We start from the raw sequence: 23,631 nt of genomic DNA on the forward strand, positions 1-23,631 counted from the left end.
CCAGACATCTTTTAGATTTATTTTATCTGTCATTTTAAAAAAGGATTTTGGGACCCTATGCAATTGAATTGAAAACCCGATATTTCATTAGTATTGCACTATATTGTAGAATTCAATATAGCTAATGCCCTGGTTAGAAGCTGTTTTTTCAGCCTATTTGTCCTTGTTTTTATTACCCTGTACCATCTGCCAGGTGGTAATAGTTCAAACAAAAAGGGGTGCCCAGGATTAAGAATGTTTTGAACTTTCTTAAGGCAGCGGGAGCTATAAAGCTCTTTCAAAGAGGGGAGAGGGCAACCAATGATCCTCTGGGCAATGATGTTAACCCTCTGGAGCATTGTCCTATCTGCCACTGTGCAATTGGCAAACCATACAAATACAGTAAGTTAAAATGCTCTATGGTGCAGTGGTAGAAGGTCACCAGCAGCTTTTCATTCAGTTGTTGTTTCCTGAGAAGTCTCAGGTAGTATAATCTCTGCTGGGCCCTTTTGACCAGTGCTGCAATGTAAACACCCCAGGTCAGGTCCTCTTGTATGATAACACCCAGAAATGTAAAACTGGCCACTTGCTCCACTTGGTCTCCTTAGCAATAGCAATAGCAGTTAGACTTATATACTGCTTCATAGGGCTTTCAGCCCTCTCTAAGTGGTTTACAGAGTCAGCATATTGCCCCCACAGTCTGGGTCCTCATTTTACCCACCTCGGAAGGATGGAAGGCTGAGTCAACCCTGAGCTGGTGAGATTTGAAAAGCAGAACTGCAGAACTGCAGTCAGCTGAAGTAGCCTGCAGTGCTGCATTTAACCACTGCGCCATCTCGGCTCTTGATAAGCAAGGGCTGGATGTCCGATCTATTCCTTCTATTTTATATTATAAGCTCCTTGGTCTTATTGGTGTTAAGGACCAAGTTATTGTCTTCACACCACGAAAGCAACCAGTCCACCTCATCTCATTAGGCAGACTCATTCCGCCCCCCCCCAAGTGAGTCACACCACTGTTGTATCATCTGCAATTTTAGTAATAGTATTACTAGTACAAAGACAGTAAGTTTAGTTTATATGGATGAGAAAGGGTAAAGTCAATTCATTCTTAATAGTTTCCCAGAATATCTATTTTATGGGTGTAAGTAGTCCATTTTAGTATGGTGAAATTTCTGTCTATAGGTGAGGACCACTAAAGAAATCTTAATGTATCTTTTTTTGGTTTTTGAAGCCTGACAGAAAATAGCCAGGACTGTTCCTTAGCTATTTCACGCACAGCTTTTTTACTGAATTTTGTTAGATAGAAAGTTTGGAAAGTGGGAAGCTAGACCTGAGCTAATCTGCTCTAATCTGCTCTGCCGCGCCAATCAGCTGGGCTTCAAACAAAGGAAATATAGGACAGAATATAGCAGGGGTGGGTGGATGGGGCCAACTGATCGCCCGAACTGGTCCATACCGGCTGAATCCCACCCCTGCTTAAGTTTTTATGGTTGAGAAACATTGACCGGGATCTCAGGGATCAGAATGTACTTATGATAAAGTCAAATATTATTATTCTTTTCAAAAGCCAAACTGGAAGGAAAGAGTTACTGTACATTGGAATAACCATATATTAACTGAATTCATATCCTAAGTGCATATCCTGACCTTCCATTTTATACAACAGACCCTTAAACAAGGGGCAAGAATATTCCCAACAATAGTGACAATTCCTGCTGCAAATTCAGCATCTGTTGTCTCAAACTAATATTAAGCATACTTAACATAAAAATCAGATTTTTATGGGACGCTGTAGTTCAGTGACTAAGATGCTGAGCTTGTCAATCAGAAAGTTGGCAGTTCAGCAGCAATCTTCCCTCTAATTTTTTTTCAGTGTGAGCGGAAAAGTATAGTGTTTGAGCAGCACATTTTCATGCCTGAGCACCTGAATTTTTTTCATAGATGTCACCTAAGACAACAACGAAATCAGTATTATTTGAAACTCAAAAGTTATGTTTATTCAAGGGGCCCGCTTAATTAAAAATAATATCAGTATCACTTAACAACGCTCCTGCTTAGCAACCAAAATGTTGGCTCAGAAAGTCTGGCATTTGAAACAAAAAATAGCCTTTAAAGTTGTGGTGTGTTAGGAGCATTTTTATTCCTGCATTTTAAACACACACACAAACACACACACACACGGAGAGAGGGAATAGGAACTTCGAAGGGTGAATAATTTGAAATGGTAGTTGGAGAAAATAGTGTAAGTAAAATAGTGCTTTATATAATTAATGAACAGGGTTTTTTTTTTTAATAGTTTCTTTTTACATTCATTTCTGTGTTCATTTTCTTGGGAATGAAATTCCTTGAGGCTAACTTAATTTTTGGAAGAAAAAAAAATGCCTGTAAACCAGCAAGAAATTTAAGACAATCTTTAAAATTTGTATTCGAAGAATTTAACAAGAAGGCATTTCTGTTTGCATTGCTTTCAGCAAACATTTCCTATTTTTACTGCCTTTCATTCACCCACTTTTCACTGATACGTTTATACATATTCATTAAGTGAAAGCATTTTGGCAGACAGCATTGATTTTTCTACATTACTGTATGAAAATATCCTGCATCTAAAAATGACTGATCTATGGCCTTATCACTGCTGTGACGAGCCCCCCACCCCACCAGAATAACTGCTGCCGCTGCCTCCTCCTCCTCCAACAGCACCACCACATTTGCTGCCCGGCGCTGCAGCTGAGATGAAGCCGCCAAAGCTCCCACTGGCGCCCCCGCCCATAGCAGCGGCGGCGGTGCCTGCCTCCCCCTCCGCTCGGAACACCTCACCTAAGCAGGAGTGCTGACGGGAGCTTTGGTGGCTTCACCTCAGCCGCAGCGTTGGGCGGCAAATCCGGCAGTGCTGTTGGGGGAGGAGGAGACAGCAGCAGATTCTGTTTCGAGCAGAAAGCAGGGCAGGGGATGGGAGGAAAGAAAAGAGCCTGAAGCGCCCGAAGCGATGGGCTTCCGGAAGGTGGAAAGTGGGGGGGGAGATACCGGCAGGTCAGGCGTCCAGGAGAGCCATCTCGGTGCCGCCGAGGGGGGGGGGGATGCTAGATGCTGGGCTGCCTCTGACTCGCCCTCTCCATGGCTTCCCAGGGCTGCAGCAAACCAAGCAACAAAGCGAGCTAGAAGGACCGCCGTTTTTTTTAAATATCTCTCCCAGTCTGGGGAAGTCCTTTGCGGGCAGTCAGTTCTAGCCACCTGCAAAGGACTTCCCCACGTTTGCTTTGATAGAAATCTCTGCGCGGCAGTTAGAAACAGCTGCGCGGAGGTTTCTTGCCATGTGCGCGGCCACGCGGCCACGCACCTTAGAGGGAACAGTGTTCAGCAGTTTGAATCCCTAGCATCGTGTAACAGAGTGAGCTCCTGTTACTTGTCCTGGATTCTGCCTATCTAGCACTTTGAAAGCATGTAAAAATGCAAGTAGAAAACAGGAACCACCTTTGGTGGGAAGGTAACAGCATTCTTTGCACTTTTGGCATTTAGTCATGCCAGCCACATAACCATGGAAACACCTTCAGAGAGTGCTGGTTCTTTGGCTTTGAAATGGAGATGAGCACCGCCTCCTAGAGTCGGGAACAACTAGCACATATGTGCAAAGAGAACGTTTACCTTTACCTAATGTAAGCTCCCTGACTAATTTTCAAAGTAAAATATTTATCCTCTCTGAATTATCTCACTCTTATAAAGCAAAAGCTAACAATCCTTAGTCCTCAACTTCATCTCTTTGATATAGCCATTTTTTATGTTATAATATACAAGTATAGAGTTATTCCAGATAATGAGTAAATTTGCCCTTGGCTGTCCCAGATACCCGCAAGTCAAATTCAGTAGTCTCTGTATACCTAAAATAACTGGGTTTTTTTTCCTAAGTGTTGCAGCTGACTTAACTGTGACTAAGTGAAATCAATGTGCCAGTGAATTTGAACAGATATTGTGGTTTTCCTTGTGACAGATAGCTTGTTTTTATCAGAGTCGGCTTTCCATGTGACACTTCATTTTTTTTGTTCTAGAATATTTTTACAATGACCACAAAATTCAAATGCCTTGACTTGCCTCAGCTGCTTTAAAGACATGAAAAGAAATGCAGGAAGATGCAGAACCATGAAAATATTCATTTGCAAAGTACAGAGCTAAACTATGAAATTTGTTGTCGGATATAGTGGTGGTCTTAAAAACAACTGGTAACTGGATTTGGTAATAAATGACAATAAATTACTTTGTTAATCATGGACAATATGCTTAAATACTAGTCTTAAGGAACAATAGTAGAAGAGGACTCCCGCTGTGCTTCTGAACTTCCTGAATATAAATAGTTGGCCAAAAATGATTACAAGAGGTTTTGATAATCTTTATTTTCTTTTTTTGCACATAAATATTGAAAGAATCAGCAGCATCCAAGATTGTACAAGAAGATATTTCTCACTGCATAAGGGTTGCCCTCTTCAATGTTCTGTGCAATTTTCACATCTAGTAGTCCAAATAAGAGGTCACAAGGGCATAAGTAGGGTAGAGCATCCCAGTTCCTGGCACAACTGGTGTATAAACCAAAGGTGTGCAAATGTTTTCTTAGCTTCTTTAGTCATGGCTACCACCTGCTCTTCCAGCAGGAGCTGAGTTGACCGTCATATTGAACACCAGCTCCAACTGAAGCAGTGCCACCCCACCTGAGACCAGAATTTAAAACAAAACCTGGACATTGGAAGACCCAAGCACACAGACCCACTAAGTCTTGCTTGAGTTGAGCCAAGATCCATTGTGTCACTTCCAGACCCTTATAGCCTCCAGGCACTGAGACAAAACTCAGGTTCTGTCATAACATGGCATAGCTCAGGTGGCCCAGAGCAGAGCTCAGGTATCATCAGCTATCATACTGATGATACCTCACCCCAAATTGTCAAATCATTTTACCCAGTAGCTTCATGCACATATTAAATAAGAGGGCACAGAGAGAAAACTGAGCTCTAGGGCTGTGAGAAAACTGAGCTGGACCTCTCCTATCAACAGCAACTGGAAATTACCCAGGGGAAACAGTCTCCAAGCTGATCAAGAATAATATCATGATTGATGTACTGAAGACTCCTGAGAGGTCAAGAACAGGAAAGATGGATGCACTACCTCCATCCTGCTCCTGCCAGAGGTCATCCAAAAGTGTAATCAATGTCATCTCAATCCCATATGCTGACTTGAATTCTAACTGAAAGAAGTCCAGAAAAGTTGCCTCATCTAGAACTGTTTGAAACCATTTTTTTAAAAAAAACTTTCTTAAAAATGGAAGTTAGGAACTAGACAAAAACAGTCCAGATTAGTTGACCTCTTACATGATGGCCCATAAAAGCTGATAAGATTATCCTCTCTGTCAAGGAAGAATTAATCACTACCCAGATCCAATCATGCAGACTTGATCAGCCAAGAGAGACATGGATCTAACAGAGAAGTAGATGAATTGACAGCTCAAGAACCCTGTCTATTTCCTTAGGGTTAATTGGAAGTGCTATAAAATGAATTTTGCAAAGAGCTCAATGTCCTTCCACCTAACTATGCAAGAACTAGCATCAATAATCTCCACTGGCTTTATTTCAAGGCTGGAATTCAAGACAGAGTGAATTTAAAAAATTTTATTCACCAGATGCTCAGAATTTTCCTCACAATAATCCTAAAGATAAGGAAACTCAACCAGATCAGCTATTTCTACTTTACAAATCATTCTCTTTTTACCACCTGATAGTTAGGGAGTTAGATAGTTAAGGAGGTTCCCTTCTAGATTTCATTCTCTGCCCATTAGAAGCTGTTGGTGATACCCTCTCTTAACTGATGGTTTCCTGAGCAGCCTCTCTTCCCCCTATCTCTCAAGGCCATCCCAACAAAATATTATAATATTTGCTGCCTTTGTCATAGAATCTGCCTTGCATGAATGTGCTCCTCCTGAGATACAGATGGCTCTGGCCATGTTGGCCTTCAGGAAAGCAGTGAAGACCTGACTTTTCCTCCTGGCACTATGATTGAGATGAAGTTGTTATGGAATGGTTGATTAATCAATGTGAATTTTATCATAGCCTCAGCTTGATTTCTTATTTTAAATGGTCTTTTTGTTTTTATGTTTTTATTCTATCCACCCCTCAAGTTCCTTCTGATAGATGAGTATCTATATAAATATGTTTAATAAAGTTTGATAATAAAATATCACTTTACATTTTTTTTAAATTAAGCAAATATTCCCAACAATAAAAATGCATTGCCAAGTTTATTAAGAAGAAGACTGCCTGAAATTAGCCAACCTTAATTCAACAGCTTATTGGGATCAATCTATTTTTCCTTTCAATTTATGATAAGTAGATAATTAATAAGCACACTTTTATTTTACATGTTGCTTAAAGAATATTTATTAACCAGAAGAGCAAAGGTCAATTACAAGTTAGTTTTATCCCATAGATTAACTATGTGACATGGATCCCTGATCTAGCATTCTTATTGCTATAGGATGGTCAGGAAATGATTATGGTAAATAAGACAGATCAATTTTGAGACCACTAGAAGAGCAAAAAACAGAGCTTCATATCTCCATTGACAACTGAAGAAGTAAAAAAGGATAAAGAGGAGGAAGGCAGATCAATAACTACCATTCCATTATAGGTCATACGGCAACAACACAGCTTTATGAAGTGTAAAAATATTTAATAATACTGTATGAACACCCACAGTTATTACATAAGATTACTTTTCCATTCAGAAAAACTACGGTGGAGCCTTAAAACAGAAAACTGACTAATGTTACCTTATAGTATTTATATACTTTTTAAAACGGCTATATTGCCATTGGGTTCAAAACAGGGATGAAATCCAGCAGGGTCTGACTGGTTCTGGAGAACCGGTAGCGGAAAGTTTGAGTAGTTCAGAGAACTGGCAAATGCCACATCTAGCTGGTGGGAATTTTGCAGTATCCTTCCCCTGCCACGCCCATCAAGCCAAGCCCACCAATTCACATCATGTTCACCAAGCCACACTGTTTCAGAAGTTTTCATAGTTGTGAAAGTTGGTGAAGTTTTCTCAAAGATGCTAAATTAGTGAAGAGATTAAAAAGTTCACCCTAATCGTATAGAAACAAATATGTATGGAGAAATAAATCCAGTAGACCATGACTATATACATAAAAAAGACAGCCCTCTTTTCAAAGCTCTCAGTGGATAATCCCTTATTTTAGTCTGATTTATTGGAATGCTTTCTGGCTTAGCTCTAAAACACGGAACAGTGCATGCGTGTGTGCCCACACCCATAATGTACACAGGACACCCCCATGAGCCACACCCCCTGTGCATGCACATGCAACCCCACACGCCCCATTTTGGGCCTAGCAAGCCTCCCTGGAGTCTCCTGCAACTAAAAACTGGGCAAGGGTGTGAGCTGAACTCCCATTCTCTCTCCGCCCCACGCATGTACATGTGACACACACCCCTGCACATGTCTCCTGCATGTGTGGCAGAGACCTGAAAATCAGCTGGCTTTTTTTTAGAAGAAGGAGGAGGAAGAAGAAGAGGGGGGAGGGGAAGGGGGAGCAGGAGAAAAGGATTAGGAGCAGTTCGTTTATCTATTGCTTGATGGGTGTGACGCTTTGTTGTGATTGTCTATGCATTATTTTGTCTTCAGAAAAGGCCAACTAAATCTCATTTAATCTTGTTCTTTTTTTTGCCATTGTAAAGATCAGAAGAATATGAAATACTAGTAGGAGGTCAAAGATTAAAATCCATGTAGAATGGGTTCTTATGAATGCAATCCATATTTTCTTAGATCTGAGTCTTAACAAGTATCTCTAATTCCATTTGAAAGTTTAACTGTAATATTTAAGTCAAACTCGACTCTTGACAATTTATTTAGTTCAGCCTAGCATGCAAGCCATGAAAGGTTCTGGTTTATTCCCCCATCCAAGCACAAAGCTCTGATCCTGCTTTACTCACTGATTCAGTTACTGTTACCCAGATACATGAATGCTGATGTCTTTATAAGTTTATAAATTATGTTATGGCTTTTTAATGCCTAGTGGATTTTCCTGTGCACTTTACTACAAAGGTGCTTCTTAAAAGCAAATGAATAAATTTTACAAGAGAATTGTCACATTTCCCCATTTTCTAAGGAAAGCTCTCTTTCAGGTTGTTCAGCAAAAGGCTCTTCACTTTCTTATAAAGTTTATTCAAATCATGAAATACTTGCCACTTTTTCCACTTGTAAAAAAAAGTAACTTGTATTTGATGATGTAAAACATTACAGCAATTTTCATGACAACACTATAGGATCAACCTACCAAATTATTCAATAGAGGCTTTGCTGAACTATTCAAAAACGTCCCTAAATCATGAAAACCTAGAGAATACAATAAGGAAGAGGAGGAGCAGGAAGGCAAGGAAATAATTTTTAAAACATCAAAGACTACTTGAAGATCTCAAAAAGATGTGAATGATTACTTAAATAATATATACTGATCAAAACAAATCATAAAACAAACAAAAAAGTTTCAGCTTCTGTCTTCTCCAGATGCTGTAAATGGAAAAATATCCTATTCAGTGGCATAATGATTAGTGCCTCCTATCTCACATTTGAAGTATGTGGGACGAAGATGGTGATGATTGACATGTCAGAATTCAAATTGCTACTGCTAATTCCCATTACAAATCACCTCTTCTCAGAGAAGCTGGAGGTAGCTACATGGTCTCTTACTTTATTCCTATAACAAATTTCAGAGATGGTTTTGGCTGAGAAAGAGTGACAGATTCAAATAGGGTCATCCTCAGGGAGTTCTGAGGGAAAATATCAGGATAAAGGCCATACAACTGCGTGATTAAAACCCTGTCCTCTCTTTTATTTTGCACTCTAAAAAGGTGGGGTGTCAGACCTGGAAGCCATCTTTTACATTGGGCCTTCAGGCCTGCCACATTTTCTACTGTGGGAAAAATGGGAGGGGAGTTATATGGAGTATGGGTGATATATAGTCAAAATAACATTCTTTTCTCAGAGAGTCAAGGACACTTGTCCTGCAATGGTGTGAATGGGAGGTATTTCCTGTTTTGGATGGTGCCTGATTGGATCATGTGATGGACATGTGGATGCTGGGCAGGGACTTTAACTTTCATTTGGGTGGAGAAAACCTGGAAGCTTTCAGTTCGGGTTTGAGGAAACTCAAGCCTCAGAGTCTTCTTTTGTTGGGGTGTTACTTGGAACCCTGACATGGGGTTTTGATTGCACACTTGAGGCCACCATCATCACATGGATGTCTCTGGACTCAAAATGAGAAGGATTTCTGTGGAATTATGGGAAATACAACCTAGCTGCTTCCCTAAAAAAAAGTGAATACCATAGGTAAAGGTTCCCCTCGCACATATATATTATTGTTTCTGACTCTAGGGTGAGGTGCTCATCTCTGTTTCAAAGCCAAAGACCCAGTGCTGTCCGAAGATGTCTCCGTGGTCATGTGGCCGGCATAACTAAATGCACAGAACGCTGTTACTTTCCCACCAAAGGTGGTCCCTATTTTTCTACTTGCGTTTTTACATGCTTTCAAACTGCTAGTTTGGCAGAAGCTGGGACAAGTAATGGGAGCTCACTCTGTTGTGCAATGCTAGGGATTAGAACCAATGAACTGCCGACCTTCTGATTGACAAGCTCAGCATCTTAGCCATTGAGCCACCACGTTCCGACATGAATACCATAAATATTGCCTTATATTAGAATTAGGGCTCTTTTTTACATATAAATAATCTCTTTTTCTCTTTCTGTGGTTTCTCTTCAGAATAGAACATAGTTCACATGGAAGCACATTTTTAAGGAAGCTGGAATCAAATGCAGGCAATCAACCCTTATTAAAACGAAGATATTTGTTCCCTCTAGTTGGCCATACCTGACATATTGTATCCAAATATTAGATGTTCCATTCACTTATTAATGTCAATTATGACAATTAAATGTCAATACTGATGCTTATGAGATGCCTTATATCTTTCTAAAATTAAATTAATATGAAAATGATAATCTAAAAAACATTTTCCCCAATAAGGAGAGGGAGCAGTGCTAAAAGAAATGAGAGAGAGAATAAAGCATTTATTAATTCCGTAATGAGAAAAGTAATAAAAAACCATATACTTTTGAAAAAGAAAATAAGAATCTAAATACAGTTTTTTGCTGCTACAACTCATTGTAGTTCCCTTGTTGCAAACATACATTTGCAAAATGGAAATGGAAAACGGAAAGTGATTTGTAGCTGTTTATGAAAACAACTTGACCTATTCACATTATATTATATATATATGAAATATGAAAAACCTTAATATCTTTTTGACAGGTATGAGATAGAGGCCTGAGAAAATGATTTTAAGATTCTGAGCTACATATTTTTCCATGACAGGCAATCAAGTTCTAACATGACAAAATTTATTATTAAACAAGAAGGCTTGTAAAACATATTTCAAAACAAAAGGCACAAGGATGACAATACAGGAAATGCTACAGACTTTTATCCCTTTTTATCATCCTTTTTTCAAATTCTGGATCTTGCACAGTACTTTGTCACAGTGTTCCAAAGTATTTTTGAAATGCTGTTTTGTAATTCTAGAACAGAAATACATTGATCTATGAATCCTTTTTTTCCTTTTTTTGTAAAGATAGTTACATTTCCTATTTTAATTGGATACAACCAATGGATCTCCTTAGTTGCAATGTGTATCTCCAAGACTTTGGAGATAACTTAAGCCAAACACAAGCTTGTTCTCTAAGTTAGGAACAGGAAACAATGGGTCAGAGCTTGTAATTGCTTCCCTCCAATATCTGACATGAAATATAGTTGCCTTTTGCTGCCTAATTGCAGACTGGCCCCAAAGCAGAAAATGGCCTATAAAGAGCCAACTGTTTGCATTAAAATGGAATGAGAAATAAATGATATAGGAAGATCAGTGGCAATTTTGTAATGTGCCAAGGATGAGAACTACTACTTTAGATGGTGGGATAAGAGTAAAGTTCTGCAACAAAATGAAATGTACAAAGGATTGAAGTTACCATGTCAAAAAAACTGAATTTAACATCAGCAAATGAATTAAATGTGGCCATTTGTCTGTTTATGACATTAGGTTTTTAATTGTATGACTATAATGAAAGTCCTCATTGAGCATCAAATAATTTCTCCTTTTACATTAGACATCGGGTCCCATTAAATAGTGTTCCTTGTTCATTTTTATTTTCCATGATGACTTGCTTGTGTCTTCATGCATTTTACTCACAAAGTGGAGCAGAGAAGTTGAAAAACTCATTTGTACCGAGTAATTCTGCCCTCTCCCAAATATTACCCTGTGAAATGCAAAAGACTGGATATTTTTCTTTGCATAGAAAAACTTCACTTTCCAAATTGCTATGTAACATATCACTTTACATGCTAGACTACACTCTTCTTCCAAGTGGAAATTGTTGGAGAAGAAAGATAAGATCACAAAACAGTTGAAAATTGTTCATATTAAAATGAAAGCAACAGTTATCATTTCTTTCTTCATATCTCATTCTGTATAATTTTATTTTTGTTTGCCCATAGTCTGAATGCTGCTGCTTCTTTCATTAAAGAAAAAAATATTTATATGCAAATACACACTATGCTCAACCAGTTACTGCCCTTACTTTTGGGATATAAAAGCAATCCAATAGATGAGAATATATGTGGTTCTGGGTTAAACGCTGGAGTCCCTGTGGACACTAACCTATACTAATTAAGTGCTTGGTTACCAGATTGCCCAACATCACACAAGAGCAGCTGTGTTAGGATATTTATTCAGATGAATACAAACACACTGAAGTAACCCAGAACATCAAAAAAAAAGGAAACAGATTATCTACACAACACAACTTTATCAAAAAGTGTATTATCATTCAACTCCCTGTAGCACAATCTACACAAGCTATGAAAACGATAAAACTGCCATGCATTAAAAATATCTCAGAAGCAACAAATAGACTATTACAATCATATTCCATCAGCGTAACACAGAGATCTTTTTTAAAATTTAGGGACCCTGTAGTCCCTATTCTGAGTGTATGGAGCTAAATATTTACTGGTCATATGCATGGCTTGATGCCTACATGGAGTTCTCAGCATGTATTTTTTTTCTTTGCACCCTAGGAGAGAAACATCTGCTGCTAGGACTGAACTCTCAATCTTCCTAGTGGCAGATGAGCATCTTCAGCACCAGGCCACTACATCGCTCAATAGCATACAAACCAAGTGAAGGCCTCCAAAACATCATAAGTGAACCAGAAGACCCAGCAGTCCCATCAGAAAAAACAGGAGTCAGCATGCAGTGTAAGGACTGTAACAGCCACTATGTAGGGCAGCTAGGCAGAAGACAAACAGAATACATTTAGGAGTCAAAGGTTAGGATGAAAACTCCTTAATTTCATGTAGAGATTTAACTAAAGTTTCAACTGGGAAATTGTGAGTATCTTAGACCAAGAAAAGATAAAAAATTCCCTTTACCAACACCAGTGTACCCCATGAGTTCAACAGGCTATTCAAGAGAAGCCACCACTAGTCCACAGTTCATAGACAAGGCAAGTCCACAAGACAAAGGTAAGTTCAGAGTTTAAGAGGCACAACAAAAAGTTCAGAATACAAGATTCAGTCTGAGAGTTAATACAAGAATTACAATGGCTGAAAAACACACAGCAAGGAGACAGATAGATTGTTCCCAGCATCATTTCACTCTCCTTGCTTAGCTAAAAAAACTGTTGGTGTGGCCCCTCAAGAGGGGCAAGGCTGCCCCCTCACAAGTAGCCTGGCTGACCTTCTTATGCCTGTCTCCCCTCAGCTTTATATGCTCTTGGATTGTGAGGATGAGATAGTTCTTCTTCATCTCCACTGACCAGCTGCATTTGAATGTTCTCTCCATGTAAAGCCTCTGGACTTCCCAGCTGCAGCTGTGTCTCTCCTGTCCCTAGCTTAGCCAGCTGCTCATCTGGTTGCTCCACTATGCTCAGACCCTTCTCTCTTGGCTTGTAGCCTCTGTAACATGGGTGGGTTCCTGTCAGTTCTAACCTCTTCTATAGAAGAGGTTCCACAAATCTACATTGCCATTTAGAACCGGTTCCAGCTCCCTCCCCTCACCTGTCCACACATCATCAAGATGAAGAGCGAGAGAAGGAATTCTGGGAGTTGAAGTTCACAAGTCTTAAAGCTGTCAACCCCTGGGGTTTTTTTTCTAAAAGGTTAGAGGTGCAAGGGTCTTGTAACTTGACAGCTTTAAGACTTGCACACTTCAATACCAGAGTTCTTGAGCCAACATGATTGGAGGAAGAATTCTGGGAGTTGAAGTCCACAAGTCTTAAAGCTGTCAAGTTTGAACACCCCTGGAGTTTTTTTCTAAAGGGTTAGGGGTGCAAGGGTCTTATAACTTGAAAGATTTAAGACTTCCGTGCTTCAAATGCCAGCAAGCCAACATTTTGGTTGCTAAGTGCCAAGCCACTCCCACTTGGTTACATGGCCAGCAAGCTACTCCCACAAAGCAGGCCACACCTACAGAAGAGGTTCTAAAAATTTTGAAACCCACCATGCTCTGTTAGCCTCTGGACATCTCCCCTCTCCTAATATCTCTGGGTCCATCTCTTCCTCATCTGAATTAACATCCAGGGAAGTTTCTGGGGGAGTCATCAGATTCTTGGCCAACAGACAAGAAATAAACAATACCCCAATCAATGAATGCCCAACTCAGGCAAACAAGCCAACAGTAATTAATAGCCTAATCAAGGAACCACCAAGAATACTCCCACTAATACTGACTGGGCTAGCCACTAAGTATATAAAAAGGGAGCAAACCCCACTCTCTTGTAGCACTGAGTATATTACCTAGCTGGGTTCTGAAACATCTTCAGGGAAACAACCAATCTCAAAGATCACCAAAAACTCCAAGAAAGAACCCTGCTGCTGATTCACAGTTCACTTGCAGAATTTGTAAGTGGGAATCTCCAGAGCCTTTCTATTAGTGCTTCTGACTATCTGTGTCTTATCCACTGTCCTAGGTAAAAGGATTTTTAAGATAAAGAAGACAAGTTTCCTCTGCTCATGCATCCAAGGAACAATAAGTCTTTTGTATTAGAAATAACAAAAGAACAAAAGTAAACCACATCATTTAATCTGCCATAAGTGGCCTTAGAATCTGTTTCTTAAATTTGTATCAACTATTAGAATAAACCAGAATTGTGAAATTTATAGGTGTGTGTGTGTGTGTGTGTGTGTGTGTGTGTGTGAGAGAGAGAGAGAGAGAGAGAGAGAGAGAGAGAGAGAGAGAGAGAATGAAAGATTATTCTTTATTTAATTAGGAAGTGTTTCTGTACAAACAGTAGAAATTAAATTTCAGTTTAACCACAAACTTGCCATAAATCAGATGACACAGATAAACAGCTTGATGATTAATACATGCAAGAAAGAATTGGATTGGGACTATGTTTGTCATCAAAGTAGCTACCATAAAAGTAGTATAAACACCATAATAACCCTGGTATTAATAATTTTTAAAATAATTTCGTGGAGCAACATCGCGACGACACATCGCACAGACCTGACAGTCCGGGTCCGTTGATGAAACGTTTGTCTTTGGACGGTCCAGTAGGACCTAAACCATCCTGAAGAGATGGTGACAGGGAAGCCAAAGCCTTGCTGGTCACAGGAACATCGCAAAGTCCCTGTTTGACCCAAGGGTAGCGCTTCCAACTGAAGACAAACAGGCAGCTCCTCTCCATTAGTTAATTAGGAAAGAATGACCATGAGACTCCATGCATAGAAATCAAATGTACTTTTACTAATTAAAAATGGTTAAAGGCAATGCATAGCGAAGTCTGGTTAATTAGGCGCGAAAACAGTTGATATATAGAATAGCCCATTCCCCACCCCTTGGCATCATAGACCCAGTCCAATCATAAGTCTTCCAAATGTCAGGTGCAAGATAACTTCAAAAGGCATCACGAAGATGGAATGTCGGTGCCGTTAGAGCTGGCGGGAAACACCCACGCATGCATAGTCCAATCAATCGGTAGACTCCAGAAACTTCTACCAGCACAATGAGTAACCCCTCCCAAATACCATGCCCTCCCTCCCCGTTTCATGGCAGCTGAAGCGATAGCAAAGCAGAAGCTGACATCCGGCCATCTCCCGGAAAAAAGGCGATCAGGCCTGTAAAACGAAAAAAAACACAGACAGACAGACGAACAACAAAACAGAGAAGAAAAATGGGGGGGAGGTAGAGAGAAAATTAAGGCTTGTCAGGATAAGCAGCATAAAACTTCTGAAGTAGTCGGGGAGCACGAACATGGGACTTGTCAACCCATTCTGTGTGGGAGGGGGAAAAATGTTTCCAAGCAACTAAGTACTGGATGCGGTTACGCCGCCTGCGGGAGTCCAAAATCTCACGGATTTCAAAGTGTTGTTCACCATCAATCAACAATGGAGGAGGAGGAGGAGTATCAGGCGGACGTAAAGTTGAAACACGAACAGGCTTAATGAGGTTAACGTGGAACACGGTATGAACACGATTGAGATGCTTAGGCAGTTGCAAACGAACGGAAACAGGATTGATGATCTTGAGGATGGGGAAAGGACCAACATACTTAGGCCCCAATTTTTTGGATTTTTGAGTGGTCTGAAGGAACTTTGTGGACAAGTAGACCAAGTCACCCTCCTTGTACTGATAAGGCTGAGCACGCTTCTTATCAGCTTGTTTCTTATGAGCACGATGAGCAGCATCTAACGTAGCAAGAGTCAAAGGCCAAACACGGCTGAGACGCTGACTCCAATCAGCGACGGAAGAAACTTGAGGCTGGTCACGAGGCAACTCAGGAATAGGAACAAAGTCCTGACCAAAAACAACCCGGAAAGGGGTAAAACCAGTGCTGGTATGAACAGAATTGTTGTAGGCCACTTCAGCGTGCGGCAACAAGTCCACCCAATCATCCTGCTGATAATTAATGAAACAACGTAAGTACTGTTCTAGAACAGAATTAGTCCTCTCACAGGCCCCGTTAGTCTGAGGGTGGTGGGCGGAGCTAAGGCCCTGGGCGGAGCCAATGCGTTTAAGAAATTCCTTCCAGAAGGTTGAGGTGAATTGGACCCCTCTATCAGAAACAATACGATCAGGCACTCCATGCAACCGGTAAACGTGGGAGATGAAGAGTTTGGCAAGAGCCTTAGCAGAAGGAATCTTGTGGCAAGGTATAAAATGAACTTGTTTGGAAAATAAGTCCGTAACGACCCAAATGACAGTGTGCCCCTGGCTCTCAGGAAGCTCGACAATGAAGTCCATCGAAATTTCCTTCCAAGGGGCGACAGGTCGTGCCACAGACTGGAGCAGTCCCTGTGGTTTCCCAGGCAGCCTCTTAGCGGCAGCACAAACCGGGCAACTGGCTACATAAAGTTCAATGTCCTTTTTCAAAGAGGGCCACCAGAATTGCCTCTTGACTAGATGTAAGGTTTTGATGAAGCCAAAGTGACCCTCCAACTTGGAATCGTGAGCCCGTTGGAGAACGACGAGATGAAGAGAAGCGGGCACATAAAGCTTGGCACCGATCCACGGTAGATCGTCCCTCACCGTGCACTCATCTTGATGTTTCTGGAACTAGTCGTCCTGGGGAAGGGCGCGTTTGAGGTCAGACAGAAAATCTTGAGGCACCTCCACTTTCGAGCGTGCTTGCTGGCGAGTGACCACCGGAGCCGCGAGGCTGGAAGTGGAAACAACAGGTTGAACAACCTTTGGAGCAGTTGTATTGAGGAAATCTGGACAAAGCGTCCGCCATGAAATTTTTCCCTCCAGGGATGTACTTGAGCATGAAATTGAAACGGTTGAAATGTTGGGCCCACCGCATTTGTTTAGGGGATAGACGGCGCGGGGTCCTCAACGCCTCCAAATTCTTGTGGTCAGTCCACACCTCAAAAGGGTGCTTAGCGCCCTCCAGAAAATGGTGCCATGTGGTTAGGGCCCATCACACCGCAAACGCCTCCTTCTCCCAAACGGCCCAACGTCTTTCAGTGTCCGTGAGCTTGCGAGAGGTGTAGGCGCATGGTTGTAAGTCACCGTGGTCGTTGGCTTGTAGCAAGATGGCCCCAACGGCGACATCACTGGCATCAGCTTGGACGACGAAAGGCTTGTCCATGTCGGGATGTTTGAGGACAGGCTCCGCAGCGAACAGGCGTTTTAGTCTTTCGAAAGCAGCTTGGCATTCCATGGTCCAATCCAGTGGTTTGCTAGGCTTAGGTCTAGGCCCACCCTTGGACTTCAACAAATTTGTGATAGGAAGTGCAATTTTGGCAAAAGAAGGAATGAACTGACGGTAGAAGTTAGCAAAACCCAAAATTTTTTGCAACTGCCTGCGTGTTCGGGGTGCTTCCCACTCAGTGACCGCTTTCACTTTTCCAGGGTCCATCTCAATGCCAGCGGGAGAGATGCGATAACCGAGGTAGTCAATCTTAGCCTGGTGAAACTCACACTTAGACAATTTGGCATAAAGTTCAGCGGCCCTGAGTTTCTTCAAAACAGTGCACACCAGAGCGACGTGGTCGTCATAATTGTGAGAATAGATAAGGATATCGTCCAGATATACGATAACGCCTTTGTAAAGGTGGTCATGCAAGATCTCATTTATTAATTGCATGAAAACAGCAGGCACCCCCTGCAGGCCAAAAGGCATGACCCGGAATTGGAAGCAACCAAGAGGGCAGTTGAAAGCAGTTTTCCATTCATCCCCTTCCTTTATACGGACCCTGTAGTACGCCTCCCTGAGGTCCAGTTTAGTGAAGATGCGGCCCTTCCCCAATTGGGCCAACATGTCCTTCATCAAAGGCAATGGGTATAAGTTTTGGGTCGAGATGGCGTTAAGGTTTTTAAAATTAACACATAATCTCAGAGAACCATCTTTCTTCTCACGGAAAAGCCCAGGAGCAGCGACTTTAGGGCGGGCAGGTTCAATGAAACCCCACTCTAAATTCTTATCAATGAATTTTCTCATCTCTTCCATTTCTCTAGGAGACATGGAATAAATCTGGGGTTTTGGCAACTTCACCCCGGGCAAAATGTCGATTGAACAATCAGTAGGCCTGTGGGGCGGAAGTTTGCCGGAAGATTTCTCACTAAAAACTCCCCTCAGGTCCCAATATACTTTCGGAATTTTTTCCTCTCCTTCTATCCGCTCCTGCCCTCTAGCGGCCAAATCAGAACTGCAGCCAACAGGGTCTGAAGAAGGTCCCTCCCCTTCCGGCGGTGCGGCCGTGCGAATCCGTAACCAACCCTCCCTCCAATTCATGCGAGGGTTCCATTTTCGAAGCCACGGGAGGCCCAAAATGAGTGGTCTGTCCATCCCAGGAGCCACAATAAAAGAGATTAGTTCTGTGTGGGATCCCATTTTCATCTCTAAGGGCTCAGTGAAGAAATGGGCGGGTCTCCCCCCTGCGATGGACCCATCTATCTGGCAAAAAAACAATAGGGGTTTTCAAAGTTTTCAACTTGAGGCCCAGTTTTTCCACCATAGCAGGATTGATCATTGAGAGGGAACAGCCTGAGTCAAGGAGGGCGGGAAGGCTTTCGGACCCCCCATCGGGCAGAACTCTTAACTCTACAGGGATTAGCATAGGGCCTTTGTTTGAACTCACCCAGCGAGGCGAGGCGTCATCATCGGAGTCATCAGAGGAGCTGGTGGAGACATCCGCTTCTCCCTCCAAAGCCTGGGCGAATTTGGGGGGGGTGGAATCAACAGCAAATGCAGCTTCTTTCTTTTTCTTATCTGAGGCCTTGGTGGGTTTCCCCTCCCGTTTGGAAGGGGCTAGGGCGGCCATGGGCAGCTGGGCGCGGCATTCAGGGGCGCGATGGCCGATTTTCCCACAACGAAAGCAAGCAAATGGTCTGGATTTCCCAGAGGGACCTCCCCTCCCTTCGCCTCTGCTTCCGAAAGGGGTTTTGCGGCTTGGGGGGGAGAAGATTTCGCAGCTTTCTCTTTTTTCTTCTGCCTCTCCTCCTTAGCACATTTGAGTCTCATTAAATCCAGTTCAATGTCTGCCGCGTTTTCAAACCAAACAGTCAAGCGTTTGGGAAGGTGGCGATTAACACATTGTTGATAAATATCTTCATCCAAGCCCAAAGCAAATTTGTCCAAAAGGGCTTCTTCACCCCAACCTCTCATGTAATTACATAGGTGTTGAAACTCCTGAATGTACTCGGACACTGGCCTGTCCTCCTGCGTGAGGGTCATAAATTTCAGTTTGCCCCATTTCTCAGTCAGGGGGTCATCAAAACGTCTCTTGAAAGCTCCCATAAACGCATTGAAATTCCTCAGGAGGGGGAAATTTGATTGGTGTAAGCCTGTTCCCCAGTCAGAGGCCTCTCCGTCTAATGCAAGTAAAACCATGCGTATTCTCAAGGTATCTGATTCAAAATCGGGCCCATAGATTTCCATGTAATTATAAACCTGCATGATGAAAGACCCCAGCTTCTTAGGGTTTCCATCATATTTCACAGGTAAGGGGGAACTTTAGCCATTCTGCGTCTTCTGGGGAGGGGGGCCCCTGGCCTGGCAGCACCCCTGGCAGGGGGGGTGAAGCTGCTCGTGGGTTTTCTTGCTCCCATCCCCTCTCGGCCTCTTCACCTTCCCCAAATCTTTGCCCAGAGTACCTCTGTTCCAAGTAATCAGGTTGATCTCTTTCCTGGGGTCTTCGTTCGGCTCCCGCCTCGAACGGCCTTTCCTGGTGTCTTCTTCTGGTAACGGCCGCATCCCAGTTTGCCCCCTCCTCTCTTTGTCCCACCGACATGGACAAATGGGGGGGGGACTAGCAAGGCTCGATATCTCCAGCTGAGCCAATTCTTCAGGAAACAAGATATCAGTGGTTTCTTTGTCCTTTTCTCCATCGCTGGCTGGCGAAGACATATATATTTTTTTTTCTGTTCTGTCTCCTTGAAGTTTTGCACCTTCCACGGTAGATTGTAGTCTCCTGGAAAGGTGTTTTGAGACTTCGCTACCTGTCAGCTCCTCTCCATTAGTTAATTAGGAAAGAATGACCTTGAGACTCCATGCATAGAAATCAAATGTACTTTTACTAATTAAAAATGGTTAAAGGCAATGCATAGCGAAGTCTTGTTAATTAGGCGCGAAAACAGTTGATATATAGAATAGCCCATTCCCCACCCCTTGGCATCATAGACCCAGTCCAATCATAAGTCTTCCAAATGTCAGGTGCAAGATAACTTCAAAAGGCATCACGAAGATGGAATGTCGGTGCCGTTAGAGCTGGCGGGAAACACCCACGCATGCGTAGTCCAATCAATCGGTAGACTCCAGAAACTTCCACCAGCACAATGAGTAACCCCTCCCAAATACCATGCCCTCCCTCCCCATTTCATGGCAGCTGAAGCGATAGCAAAGCAGAAGCTGACACCCCAGGCTGGCATAGTCGGAGACCATTCCTGAAGGGAGGGATGAAGCGAAAGCGTTCCATCTGGTGATGTTTTCTTTTTCTTTTTTTTTTAACCTTCAGAAGATCCGTGTTAAGAATTTTTTTTTAAAAAAAAAATAACATCCAGTCCCCAAAGTAAGAATAAAGCGGCAATTTTGACACTTATTGGACTGTTATTAGAAGATTTCCTGCTCTTGTTAGTAACGATGTTTTGTGGATTGAAGTAATTGCAACATTTCCTGTTTCCCTGCTTGTAGTCTATGGACTGATTTCTTTCTTTCTACTTTTTTCCTTTTTGCTACCCTAATTTTTTTGTTGGCTAAATTAAACTTATTTTCTTACTTCAACAAATTTTATTTTCTTCTATTGGTTAAAACCAGTGCTTATTGAATCTGCCACCTGGAATCCAAAGTCTGAACTTTGTTTCTGTTTTGGTTACAATGTATCTTTTGTTCTGCTTTACTTGGTTTCACTGACCTTGCAATGGAAGGGTTTGGAAAAACTTGAAAAGCACGAAACCTGTTTTTGTTAGTGCTTCTGATAAATATTTTGGCAAGAGAAGGAAAAAGATAAGCAAGAATAAAAACCCTCCTATTTTAAAAAACCCTGAAAGAACTGGTGTTCAAGATTCAAAATAAATACAGACACATTTCCTAAAATTTTGACAGGCTAGAGTGGCAGATTCCTATTCCTATTTTTTTTCCTTTATATTTCTTTGCATTTTGAAAAATGGATCAATATTCAGAAGCAGAAAATTTAATAATCCAAAACTTCCTGGCTGGACTTCAAAATATTGCAGAAGGACTTAAGAGATTTGACAAGAAATGGGATTGTCTATGGGGTGCTACAGTTAAAGAAGAGGGGGTTGGAGCCCCAGAGATTAAAGAAGAGAATGGAAATATAGAAAATAAAGGCAAGATATCAGATGAATCTATTAATGGATTAAATACGAGCGAAAGTGGAAAAAAAGGGAAGCTGGAAAAGTGTTTTTGACAACTTGGAGCCTTTCTTTCAACTTCAAGATGTAGGAGGGAAAAAAAGAGTGGAAAAATGGAACTAAGAAGACAAATATATCCAGAAACAAGTTTGATAACCAAAGTTAAGCCTATGTTAATAACAATTAAAGAGCGATGAAATTACATGAGAGATCCTTCAAGCTACAGAGTGCGGCAAGAAATGATAAATTCTGAAAAGATTTTAATAAGAGAGATGACACAGCTGCTGGTGAGAGAGAAAGATTTATTTTGCTACTGGAAGGACACTGGTTGATAATGCCAAATTGATGATTGAAATTAGTTAATTTTTGATGGTTAATAAGTAGAGATGTTAGTATTTTGTAGATTCTTATAGATTATTATTGAATGTTTAGTCGCTAACATGTAATATATCATGATATTAACAATGAAAGGATAACCTCAATTAGAATAAATAACCAGGCCACAAATTGCAACTGAGACCTGGTGGAATGATGAAACCCATAAATTTGTGCTTTTGACCTTCTTATGAAGCTATAAATAATTTGGAGGTGATGTGACATAAATAGCAAACAACTGTTTTCTTTTTTTTCTTTCCTTCTCTGTCTTTTTCTGATTATAATAATAAAAGGGAATGTTAATGCACATCTTGGAGATTTTCAATTAGAAATTTTAATTTGGAGTAGAAATGGCAAACAATTGGTTTTTTTCCCCCTGTCTTTCAACTATAAAAACAAAAGGGAAGGTTAACATATACTTTGGTGATTATTAATTAGAAATGTCAATATTTTTTTCTTTTCTCCTTATATTGTCTTAGATTTTAAATGGTCATTTTGTTAACACATACTAATAGATTGTTGTTCAGAGATTGTTGCTTTTTGCATTTGTGGAGAGAAGAGGAGAGAAAAATGTAAATAACCCTTTGTTAACTATAATAATAACAAAGATATGTTAGAGAGAGGAAATATAAGATGTCCTGCTAATTGACTTTATTTTTTCTTTCTTTTATTCTTTTTTTCTTTTTAGAACATGTTATAAGGATATAGAGATATGGCATATTGACTGGAACTGGGGGAAGGGGGAAAAATTCCAAGAGGTGGCTATGTTTTTGAAATCTTAACTAAATGAAAACTGTGATATGGTGATAGTAAAATATATAAATTTTTAACATGTACAATTTAGACTGAATGGAATATATGTGATTATGGACAGAACGCACAAAATGTACTCGTGACCAATGGATACGCTTCCTACAAGACGTAATGACAGATGATGGTTTGTGTGTGTGTGTGTGTGTGTGTGTGTGTGTGTGTTTGCTTGTAATAAAACTTTTAAATATTTTTTTATTAAAAAAAATTAAAAATAATTTCCCATGAATGTTGTTCCAGCACTCCAAAACATTTATTCAAAACATTTTCTAATTCTGAAACTTTTTTAGATGTTATAAGTGATAATTAGAGCATGATGTGTTAAATCTAAGAAACATAAAGTTGATTTATTTAGGACAAATTTCCTCATACTGGTGGGAAAGCTGATGTTTCTACTGAGAACTGAATAATAGTTATCCAGGATATAGCAAATAAAGCTACGGAACTTAGCATGCAGCTTTCCCCAAACTCTTTTAATCACTCTATCAAAATACTGTGCATAATCATCATGCATAATTTCAGAATGGGCAAAGTGATAGAAAATTTAATAATGTTTTAAGGGGTTGTCTATAAAAATGTCCAGTTGAAAAAGACTGATGTTAAGTGAGTATGCCATTCAAAGGTTATATGACTTCCTTAATTAAATAAATGCAACAGGCAGACAGTAAGCATGGTGAACAGATGTCATAATGTAATCTACACTCACTGATCTATATTGCATCTCTAAACTTGGTCAGCCCTTGTGGAAAAAACAAGAATGTTATGAGTACGCTGGAAGATTTCAGAAAAACAGATTCAGATTTTCATCAATATAAGAACACTGTGCCCCATTTTTTTGAAAATAACATCCTTCCCAAGCCTTCACCTGCATTCTTTTTACTATCAGAAAACACATGTAGGTTTTCTAGAGATCTGAGTAGAGAAATCAAACAGGAAAACATTCAAACTAATCTCAATTTGGTTGAAAAAGTTAGCGTGCTCCCAATGACATGAATAACATGTGTGTGCATAAGTGCATTTTATTAGAAACGGGGTTGACAGTGAACATATTGGC

This window comes from Thamnophis elegans, chromosome 8, assembly GCF_009769535.1.
Source record: "Thamnophis elegans isolate rThaEle1 chromosome 8, rThaEle1.pri, whole genome shotgun sequence".
Classification (NCBI taxonomy): domain Eukaryota; kingdom Metazoa; phylum Chordata; class Lepidosauria; order Squamata; family Colubridae; genus Thamnophis; species Thamnophis elegans.